Source organism: Callithrix jacchus, chromosome 1, assembly GCF_049354715.1.
Source record: "Callithrix jacchus isolate 240 chromosome 1, calJac240_pri, whole genome shotgun sequence".
NCBI classification, from domain to species: Eukaryota; Metazoa; Chordata; class Mammalia; order Primates; family Cebidae; genus Callithrix; species Callithrix jacchus.
In genome coordinates this window covers 156,198,581-156,210,298 of record NC_133502.1, presented here as the reverse complement: position 1 = coordinate 156,210,298, position 11,718 = coordinate 156,198,581, and the positions used below count along the sequence as shown (strand labels likewise).

The 11,718-nt window shown below is 42.9% G+C and overlaps 1 pseudogene; it reads right to left on the bottom strand.

Moving 5' to 3' along the window:
* Positions 1-10,975: 10,975 nt before the first annotated feature.
* Positions 10,976-11,419, bottom strand: LOC100407737 (ATP synthase F(0) complex subunit C1, mitochondrial pseudogene; annotated as a pseudogene).
* Positions 11,420-11,718: the final 299 nt, after the last annotated feature.

Here is an 11,718-nt window from a genome sequence, read left to right as displayed (position 1 = left end):
TATAGGGAGACTAAATGAAGTAAACACTGTAAAGTAACAAGCACTGTATCTGTACAGAAGAGTGGGCCTATAAATCATGGGTAACACCATGGCCTGTTGTAGTCTTGGTTGTAAATACTGATGCAGGCACAGGCAACATGAGCCACTAGTGTCTTCCAAAGCAGTGGGGACAATGGGACATGAGCCCGCTGTCCAGCAACCTCTTACTGTTGCTTTTTTTGGTACCTCTGTGCCTCTTTTCCCAACTCTGAGGCTCATTCTAAGCATCATTTGCCTCCCACACAAAGAATCTTCTTCATGTCTTCATTCTGCCTTTTTCTACAAGTCCTTTTCCAAAAGTTATCAGGCAAGGGCACCCACCCTTACCTTCAGGGAGCCCCACGCACAGTTCCCCATGGGTGCTGTACCTCAGGCCCCCTTTACCTCTCCTGTGCTGCAATGCTGCCTCTTCTCTGATCTCATTGCCTTTAACCCTTGTCTTATCCCAAACTCTCCATTTCTACAATCCACAGAGTTTATCAATCCTCTCATTTATAATTTCTGAAATGGGGTACACATCCCATGTGGGGTGATCAACCTGATCCACTGAATACAAAAAGACAATCTTAGGTTATTGTCTCTATTGTATTGTATTGTAATTTTTGTGTTTGTTTTTGTAGAGATGGGGTTCCACTGTGTTGCCCAGGCTGGTCTCAAACAACACTCTTGGGCTCAAGCAAGCCTCCCGCCTCAGCATCCCAAAGTGCTGGGATTATGGTCTTGATCAACTACGCCTGGCCTTATCTCCATTTTAAAGATTGGCCAACTGAAACTGGGCAAAGTAGTCTGAGCTAGTTAGGAAGCTAAAAGGCAGAAGGATTGCTTCAGCTCAGAAATTTGAGGCTGTAGTTTTGTGATTGCACCTGTGGATAGCCACTGAACTCCAGCCTGGGCAACATAATGAGAATCCCATCTCTTTAAGAAAATGATGGAGGGCCAGGCGCTGTTGCTCATGCCTGTGATCCCAGTACTTTGGGAGGCTGAGGGTGGATCACCTGAGGTCAGGAGTTCGAGACCAGCCTGGCCAACATGGAGAAACCCCGTCTCTGTCTCTACTAAAAATAAAAAATTAGCCAAGAGTGGTGGCACATGCTGTAGTCCCAGTGACTCAGGAGGCTGAGGAAGGAGAATCCCTTGAACCCAGGAAGCGGAAGTTGCCATGAGCCGAGATCATACCATTGCACTCCACCCTGGGCAATAAGAACAAAACAACTCTGTCTCAAAAAAAAAAAAAAAAAGGATGGGGAAATGGAGGCATTTGCCTGTAGTCACACAGCTGTTAAATGTTTGAGTTTGTGCTATTAGAGTTATTCTGGTATCACAATACCACAAAACATACGCGTAATTTATTTAAAAATATACAAAAATGGCGATGAGGTGCTCCAAATATATTTTTTTGTTAGATTTGTGTGATTTTAGAAGTTTGGATTAAATTTAAATTTAAATTCTTTATCTTGACTGGATGCAGTGGCTCATGCCTGTAAACCTAACACTTTGGGAGGCTAAGGCAGGAGGATCACTTGAGTTCAGGATTTCAAGACCAGTGTGGGCAACTTAGGAAGACCTCGTCTCTACAAAAAAATCAAAAAGTTAGCTGGGCTTGGTGGTGCATGCTTGTAGGCCCAGCTGCTTGGGAGGCTAAGATTGGGGGGTCGCTTGAGCCCAGGAGATAGAGGCTGTAGTGAGTTGTGATCACACCAGTGTACTTCAGCCTCAACAAAAGAGTGAGACCCTATCTGAAAAAAAAACTTAAAAAATAATTAAAAATTATTTATCCTGGCCTTCCAGAGTTGTTATACATTCTGGCTCCTGCCTACCTCTCACTGTTCTAGCAACCTCCCCCCACTTATAGAATCATGAAGTTTCATGCCTCCAGGTCTTTCCTGGTGCTATTATCTCTACCCAGATGCCCTTCCCTCAGGTGAGCTCAGGTGAGATTTGAACTGAAAGGGGAATTTTGTGCTATAATGGGAAACTCTATATTGCTTAGAGAACACCTTCTAAGTTATCTGATTCCAAGGGAGCTATTTTACAACTCTGGAAATTGTAGATCACTGATAGCGATGCAAAATAATTCTTGTTTATCGATATGTAAATTGTTTTATCCACAAAGGTTTCCATTGATTCCTCTTCCACCGTAAAGGAAGCTAGTTTTGTTTTTATTTGCATATTCATTTCAATATTCCTCATGTATACATGTGCTAGTTCTTCAGATTATTTTTTGAACTGGTTATAATACCTGCCTCATTCTCTCTTTAATTAATAAGTTAAATAAAACCTTTAACACATGTTTAATTTCTACTTATGTGAAAGTCATGATGTTAAGCCAAGAATGGTAGCTCACACATGTAATCCAAGCACTTTGGGAAGCCAAGGTGGGAGGATCACTTGAAACCAGGAGTTTGAGACCAGTCTGGGCAACATAGTGAGTCCCCATCTCTATAAAAAAGATTTTAAAAAGAGAGAGAGAAAGAAGGAAGCAGCTGCAGCAGCAGCAGAAGGAGAAGGAGCAGAAGGAAGAAGAGGAGAAGGAGAAGGAGAAGAAAAGAGAAGGAGGAGAAGGAGAAAAAGGAGGAAGAGGAGGGGAAGAGGGGGAGGAGGAAAAGTGAGGAGGAGGAGGAGGAGGAGGAGGAGGAGGAGGAGGAGGAGGAGGAGGAGGAGGAGGAAAGTCACAATGTTATCCTTGTTTGGAAATGATTCTTTAACAGACTGAGGTTTGACCCAGAGCCCATGATCTCTGCTCTCCTCCCCTTCATGCAGCAAACCTTCAGTGAAAATTTACATGGTGTTGGACTCTGTGCTCGGTGCTAAGGATCTTCAGTGAGTCAGGCATGGTTTCTGCCACCAGAACAACTCCCACCCAGGATAATGGGGAGACATAATGACAGAGACTCTTTGCTTAGATAAAGAGAAAGACAGAAGCTGGGAGCAAAGTGAGAAGTCCCCATCTCTAGTTGGGAACACAGAAGGAGTTTTCTGAGAATCAAGGTAATAATTAATATAATGAATTAATCCCATTACAACAAATTCTAAAACTCGATTCAAAACCACTGGACAAAATATAATTTTATGTTGCATATTACTTGAATTAAGGGAACTAAACCTTGGCAACATCTGGTTTCTTATGAGATATGTTAGTAATAATACTTGACCTGCACTGTATTTACCATAATGCTATATCCTATTCCAAACAACATAGTTCAGGGGTTCCAAATCCCATGGGCAGAACTCATTAGTTGGAGTTATTTTAACAATGTCAATCATCAAACAGCCATCCCCATGAAAAGGAAAATGCGTGCATATGTAACAACGGATCCAGAAGGCTTTTCTGGACACCAGGCAAAAGGAATGAGAGGATATATTTGTCTCTCGACCAAGTAGACTGATTTTATTCATCTTTGTATTTCTTGCTCAATTCATTTATTCATTTATTTATCCACCATTCATTAATTCCAAAGTCTGTACAGCTACGGTCTATAGGAACTTGAGGGGCTGTGATGATGAAAGAAAGGCATAGTTCTTGTCCTTCGAAGGTTTAGCCCTCTCACTGGGACCAGGGCCCAAATGTAAATACCCAGAATGCAATTCAGTCATGTTATAAATAGGTTAAATTCAATGTGCCATGGGGAAAAAAGAGGATAACTTGTGAGATAGGAGGTGGCCCGTGATGAGGCAGATAAATTGTTTCTACCAGAGGGAAGACGCAAGACTAGGCTAAGATTGAAAAATCTGAAAAGACAGATCACTCCCACTTTTAGGAGTATGTATGTCATTAAAAGTACAATTGCTATTAAAGACTGTCATTAAAATATAATTTTTGAAGGGTTGGAAACATGACTTTCCAAAAAAAAAAAAGGAAGAAAGGAAGAGCACATGGTGGCTCACTGCTGTCATCTCAGCACTTTGGGAGGCCAAGGTTGGTGGATCCCTTGACTCCAGGAGTTTAAGACAAGCCTGGGCAACATAGCAAAACTCCATCTCTGCTTTAAGAAGCAAAACCAAACAAAACATGACTTTTCTACATATATAAGACAAAACAAACAAGTATCAACAATTTTAATCAACTCTTCAATTAATAAGACATTAAAACCAGTTCAAATGAGAACTTAAGGAGCTAGGTATATGTGGGCAATGTAATTGTATTAGTCCCTTTCTCATGCTGCTATTAAAGATATACCTGAAACTGGGTAATTTATAAAGGTAATTTATTCATTTATTTATCCACCATTCATTAATTCCAAAGTCTGTACAGCTACGGTCTATAGGAACTTGAGGGGCTGTGATGATGAAAGAAAGGCATAGTTCTTGTCCTTAGAAGGTTTAGTCCTCTCACTGGGACCAGGGCCCAAATGTAAATACCCAGTCAATTAAAGAGGTTTAATTGACTCAGTTCAGCATGGCTAGGGAGGCCTCACCATTATGGCAGACTGCAAAGGATGAGCAAAAGCACATCTTACATGGCAGAAGGCAAGAGAGAATGCTCAGAGAACTGCCCTTTTGAAAAACATTGGATCTCATGAGACTTACTTACTACCACGAGAACAGTATGAGAAAAACCCACCCCCATGATTCAGTTACTTCCCGCCAGGTTCCTCCCATGACTTGTGGGGATTATGGGAGCTACAATTCAAGATGAGATTTGAGTGGGAACACAGCCAAACCTTACCAATATTTAAATAAAACTCACAGAGTTCACACCGCCTGCATTGACTTCCACAGTATTTCAATAAAGTGAGCAGTTGATTCATTCAGTTTGGGCTTTTGGGGGTCAATTACAGGAACAGTGGTGGGACTATCAGAATGAGATGAGTGCCAAATCTCACTAAGCTCCCTCTTACCCAGAGCTTTGAGAAGATGCATCCTGCATAGATGAGGAAGAGGCAAATGTTTTTAGGAAACACGAAGACATTTGTTATGACAAGTAGACTGGAGGATGGGGGAGATGGGCGGAGCACTGTGGAGAAGTGTGTGAGTTGTGTTAAGAAGCATGTAGATTCTCAGTTCTGGACTTGGATGAAAGCGAAAGCTACTCCCAGAGGGGTTTAAGCCAGAGAGACACATGGTCAACTCTGCATATAAGCAGTACCACGTTGAGGAACAGATCAGAGCTGGAAGATTAGAATCAGAGGCTCAATGGGAGACATGAGAACAATTCATAGCAGGATGATGAAGGATTATATGTTTCAGAGAAATAGTGAAGTAGCAGCATTCAGAGTCAGTAACCAATTCATGTGGGGAGTGAAAAAGCAGAAAAGTTGAGAATCTTGCTCAGTTCTAATGTGGGTGTCTGAACAAGGTGGTGCCATTAAAAAAAAAATAGGACCTGGTTTAGGGAAATGGGTTAAAGATTATAAATTTAGTTCTAAATATAGTGAGCATAATTGGGCTGAGAAATTTCAGTGAACAGGATGGGACCCAGAAGGCCCATTGGGTCTTTGTTTTCATGGTGAAACCACCATAGAATAAGTTGTTCTTAAAAGTATTTGTAGAAGCAACACATCTGAGGATCTCACCACAACAATTCTGGCATAATTGAAGCTTCCACCATCCTTCTACTGAAATATATGTGAAGAACTGAATACCTACTGTGTGTCAGGCCTGCGCTGGGATGCAGAGGTGACCAGACAAGTTCTTTGTCCTCTAAAAGCTCATAGGATCTGAGCTGAGAAAGTTAACAAAAGTAGATAATAATGGGGGTTGGGGTGGGGGATACAAGTCATAGAAAAGAAGAGCCCACCCATCTCCTGGGTAACGGTAACCACCTTCTCTAGGGATACAAGGTCAACAGGCCACACAGGTTATATGCTTCATCTGATAAAAGAAGTCACTCACAGGAGGAAGAGGAGAAAGTAACTAAAAATAACGTGGTTTCTGATTTGGGTACATTGCAACATTCTTTGGGTTGTTTTAAGGAACAAGTGACTGTGTTCTTTCAGGAAGAACTTGGAAATCAGCAAGCATAGATGATTTGAGTCGTGAAATATTTGAAGCCTAATCCAGGCTTCTAGAAATCCTTCAGACACTGCTCCTCCCTAAGCGGAAAAGAGAACCTAATTGTTTTTCCCCCTCACTCTTCTTCCCCTGCCCCAATTCTCTCTCTGATATATTCTTCTCTCTCTAGAAAGCAGTTGCGAAGAAATAATTTTATTTCACCCCTTCACTCTCCAGTCAATGGCACTGTGTCACCAAAGTTGCAGGTTTAACATCGAAACCCTTGATCTTTTTTTTTTTCCATGCTTCACTGAAAAGTCTACATATCCTTTTCAAAAGCTCTTATTATAAGGGTATAAGACTCCCCAATTACACACTTTTCAATCTTTCAAAAGTTGTCCCGTCCATGAAGCTTCTTCCCGAGTGGACATGATGCCCCTTCCTTGAAGCTCCCATAGTGCTTGACATGCATCTTTCTCTCTTTCTGCTTTTATATCGATGACCTACATGGACAGTAACCCTCACTGTTGCTTTCCTAGTGCCTGGCATAGTTACAGGAACATTCTTCCACAGATGGAGGAATTTGTCCGCTATATCCTCAGTTCCTATCACAGTGCCTAGTAACCAGCATGCTGTTAGTAGCAAACAAATACATGAACACAAACTCTACTTTTCCCCCATGATCAACGGGTAGGAAGGATTAGATGAGTCATTACTCTATGGTTCTCCTTATTTGCCCAGACCCTTGCACTCAGCTTAGTTTGCAATTTTGCACATGGTTAGTACTGGGTATACATTCCAAAAATTATTTTGGTGAGAAATTCTCCGTTTCTTTGCAACTTTTACATAAATCTAAAACAATTCCAAAATACAAATTGAGTAAAAGGATTAATTTGATCTTCCTTGGGAATTGATCTTCTGCCAGTGAACCACTAGAACTTTTGGCAAGTTCTTTTGCACAGCTCTTTCCATTGAGAACTCTACCTTTCATTGAACAATTAAATACATTTATTTGAAAAACATTTGTACAGCACTTACTATGTACCAAGGATCATTCTAGGTCCTTTCTAAATATCATTCATTGACTCCTCATATTAATCCTATAGCAGTAGTAATCTATTATCAAATGAAAAAAGTGAGGCATAGAGAAGTTAGGTAATCATCATCAGGAGACATAAAACAGCACCAAGTCTGTTCATCATAGGTTGTAATTCCGTTTCTGGGACTTCTTTTTTCATAAGCTGAGGAATGGCTTCATTTCCATTTGGTCTGAACAAGACAGTGTGTGGGGTTCTGTCACTGGAGAAATATTGAACAAAGGCAACATTGTACAGTTGAGAGAGAGGCTCCCAGGTTTGTTCTCCCTGGACATCTTTCTTTCCATTCTTCTGTACCTGAAACCAGCTGCATGTTCATCTTCACCTACTGAGCCCAAGTCAAAGTCTAGCCAAGCTGAGAGGTCAAGTCACTACTTTATTCTTTTCTTTTTGAGATGGAGTCTCACTCTGTCATCCACACTGGAGTGCAGTGGCGTGATCTCGGCTCACTGCAACCCCCAGTTCCAGGGTTCAAGTGACTCTCCTGCCTCAGCTTCCCTAGTAGCTGGAATTACAAGCGCCCACCACCATGCTCAGCTAATTTTTGTATTTTTAGTAGAGATGAGGTTTCACTATGTTGTTCAGGCTGGTCTTGAACTCCTGACCACAGGTGATCCGCCCGCCTGCCTTGGCCTCCCAAAGTGTTGGTGAGCCACCGCACCCAGCCATCACTACTTCATTGATTGAGAGATGATACCACATATACTATATGTTTTTCTAATTTTCTGGGTCAGCTTGTCCATTCTCAAATGTTTTCACTACCTCCTCCATGCTGGCCACTCTACCCAAACTATGCTGCAGGCTTCTCTTCTGAGATTCAGGCCTGCATATCCCTCTGCCTTGTTATACCACAGAGTGAGGGACCACCATCCCCTGGCCACTTAAGCCATCCCTGTGGTCACCCATGCTACCTTTGTATTATCCCCTGCTCCTTTACAGACTCTCTTTCCTGCCACATGAACTCATTTTCAAGGTTCAGATGCTTCTCTTTCCAACCTGCAGCCTATGATCTTTTTCTCTCTTTCCTGAAGTAAATTCTACACCTTGTTCCATCTGGTGGGTTTCTGTTTTTATATAGCTCATTCCAAATATCTCCTCCTCTTGGGAACCTAGGTTACAGATAAGTTGCTTTTGCTGTTGCTTGGCATTGACGGTCAAGTTCACCAATTCCCAATGCCACAAGCTTACAAGTCTGGTCTAAAATGAATCTGTTAGCCAGACATGGTGGTGTGTGCCTGCAGTCCCAGATACTCAGGAGGCTGAGGTGAGAGGATCACTTGAGCCCAGGAGGGCTGCAGTGAGCCAAAATTTTGTCATTTTACTCCCTCCTGGGCAACAAAGCAAGACACTATCTCTAAAAATAAAAATTAGGCCAGGCACAGTGGCTCACGCTGGTAATCCCAGCACTTTGGGAGGCCGAGGAGGGCGGATCACCTGAGGTCAGGAGTTTGAGATTAGCCTGGCCAACATAGTGAAACCCCATCTCTACTAAAAATACAAAAAAATTAGCTGGATGCAGTGGTGGGGGCCGGTAATCCTAGCTACTTGGGAGACTGAGGCAGGAGAATCACTTGAACCTGGGAGGTGAAGATTGCAGTGATCCGAGATCATGCCACTGCGCTCTAGCCTGGGCAACAGAGAGAGAGAGAGACTGTCTCAAAAATAAATAAATAAATAAATAAAATTAAAATTAAATTATAAAATAAAATGAATCTTAACAACTTTTCTCAAGAACTATTTTAATTAACAACTAAACTGCACAGACTTAAATACATAATTAGATGAGCTTTCACAAACATAAACACTCGTGAAGTAAACATCTCAGTCAAGAATTAGAATACTGTCATCAGCCCAGAACGTTTACTCATGCCTCTTCCAGTCAATCCCCACCCACCCCATAAGTAACCATTGTTCTACTATCTCTCACCAAAACCTCAACTTGTATGACCTCAGTTTTATATAAATGGATTCATGCAATATTCTCTTCTTCATTTTTGTCTGGCTTCTTTCGCTCAACATTTTTGTAGTTTGATCCATACCGTTTTTTAATCTCAGTAGTTTCTTCTTTTTCATTGCTGTGTAGTATTCCATGCTATGAATATACAGTAGTTGGTTTGTCCATGCTCCTGCTGATAGACATTTGGGTTGTTTCCAGTTTCATGCCACTGTGAATAAAGCTGCTGAAAATACTGTTTTATATGTCTTTTATGAGCATATGTTTTCACTTGTCCTAGGTAAACATCCCCTGAAATTGTCTGACCTTGCTACTACCAAGTTACTGAACTCATTTTCTATCTCAAATGTTTAAATTGTTCCACAGCTTAGAGTTGCAGTCCATTTTTTTTTTTTTTTTTTTTTTGAGATGAAGTTTCATTCTTGTTGCCCAAGGTGGAGTGCAATGATGCAATCTCAGCTCACTGCAACCTTCACCTCCCAGGTTCGACTCTCCTGCCTTAGCCTCCTGAGTAGCTAGGATTATAGGCATGTGCCACGATGACAAGCTAATTTTTTATATTTTTAGTAGAAGTGGGGTTTCACCATGTTAACCAGGCTGGTCTTGAGCTCCTTACCTCAAGTGATCTGCCCATCTCAGCTTCCCAAAATACCAGGATTACAAGTGTGAGCCACCAGCCCAGCCCAGTCCAAGTTTTTAAGGACCACCCTCCCAATAAAACCATGAGGGAGTCCTAATGAACTCCAACACTCAGAGGAGCCAAGACACTTACCCAGGGTTGCTGCCCAAGGGACAAAACAGGACTCGAAGATAGTTTCTGAGCCCAAGCTTACCTCTTTCCCTTCTGGGAAGAATAATGCTGCCAAAGGTGGGTGTTTGGGGAGCAGCGTCAACCCAATTCTACCTTTGCCAGCTCCTTCAGGTTTGCCCACTTTTTCGCTTTTCCTCCCACTAGTGTTTCAGGGCTGTTGGGTCAGCCTAACAGTCCAGGTTCTACAAAAAGCAAGAACTCCAAGCCCAGCATCTATTTATCTGCTTCGTCTTCTTCTTACTACCCAGGCAAGTAGATACTGACTGGTTTGCTACGGATATTCCTGCATTCTTTGATAATCCAGCCCTGGAGAAGAGGGGATAGATATGTGAACCATTAAACTATAATTGACATGGTGCCAGAATCAATCCAAAGGAAATCTTTGTGTATCTATTTTATGCCAGATTCAGGGACACAAAGATGACCAAGGTCCAGTCATGAGCTTCAGGGCACTTATGGCTCAGTGAAGGCAGATAGATGAAGAAATATTGCAAACAAGACAGGCCTTGGCACTAGCTGTTAATGGTGAAGGGAGACTCCTTTCTGGAGGAGTTAAGACTGGAAGTTTTCTTGAAGGTGACAGTATTGGTGATAATCCTTGAAAATTGATTTGTTAAATTTTTCCACTTGGAGACAGAGTAGTGTGAGCAAAATCCTAGAGGCAGACAAGTTCAAAAAAGATGATGATGGCAGCGACCAGGAGAGTATGGCTGGAGTTGAAGGCTCATTCAAGTCAATAGTGGGAGACAGAAAGGTGAGGCTGGCCGCTGATTTGGACCAGGTCACTGAGAGTCCCAAATGCTGGCCTCCATAGAGCTTGAGTTTTCCTGATGGGGATCATTAGGCAGATCCATGCTTTAGAAAGATGCTAGAGAGTTGAAAAGATGAGGTGTAGAGAGAAAAAAGGAGTGAAGTACCCCCAGAAAGAAGGTTCAGGCGAGAGATGACACAGGCTGAGATGACAGACACAATGGTGAAAAGTCACAAAGGCACTTTTCCCAGCAGAGAGAAAGTGATGTGTGTTTTTCATGTTTTGTTTTTTTGAGAGAAACACTGTGTTTAATGGTAAAGCTTAGCCCACCCCAGCACCAGGAATGATATGGAGTCGCCACAGCAGGGACAAGCAGGTGACCCCACAGAGCCTCACATGGCAAAGAAGATGAGGAAGGCAACCATCAAACAGAAAAGCCCCATGGCCTCAGACAGGGCAAAGCTCAGAATGGCGCAGGAGAAGAGCCGCTGCTTGAGAGATGGGTTTCTGGCATAGCCAATGATCAAGCTGCCAAACACTGTTCCAATGCCAGCCCCTGAACCAGCCACACCAACTGTGGCTGCCCCAGCACCAATAAACTTGGCTGCCGTGTCAATGTCCCAGGAGACAACACTGGTCTGGAACCCCTGTCGGGCCACCTGGAGTGGGGAGCTGCTATAGGAGGGCTGTTTAGATGAACTCTCTGGGCTATTCAAGAAGGAGGCAGACACAGGCCTGATTAGACCCGTGGTACAACAGCAGATCAGAGCCAGAGAAATGAGTAAGGCCCCGGTGGTCTGCATCTTTTCAGTCTCCCAGCTTTAGCCCTAGGTCTCAGCCAATAGTGATGTTTTTAAGGACAGTGTTAGCAAAGCAGGAAAGAAAAGGACTCCAAGGCTGGGCACTACTGGGGGCATCCCCAAGGACAGAAGTCCTCAGCCCAGAAAGTGGTAGCATAGGACCAGCTTGAGATAAGTGGTGATGGAGATGTGGTCAGGGCCTGCTCCAGGGAAACTTGTACAAGCATGGGAGGTAAGCACACTTCTTCACTGGCCCCAAAGCAGTGGGCCTGGCAAAGCCAGCTAGAATGGGGTGTGTGTGTGTGGTTGAGACAGAGTCTCACCCAGGCTAGAGT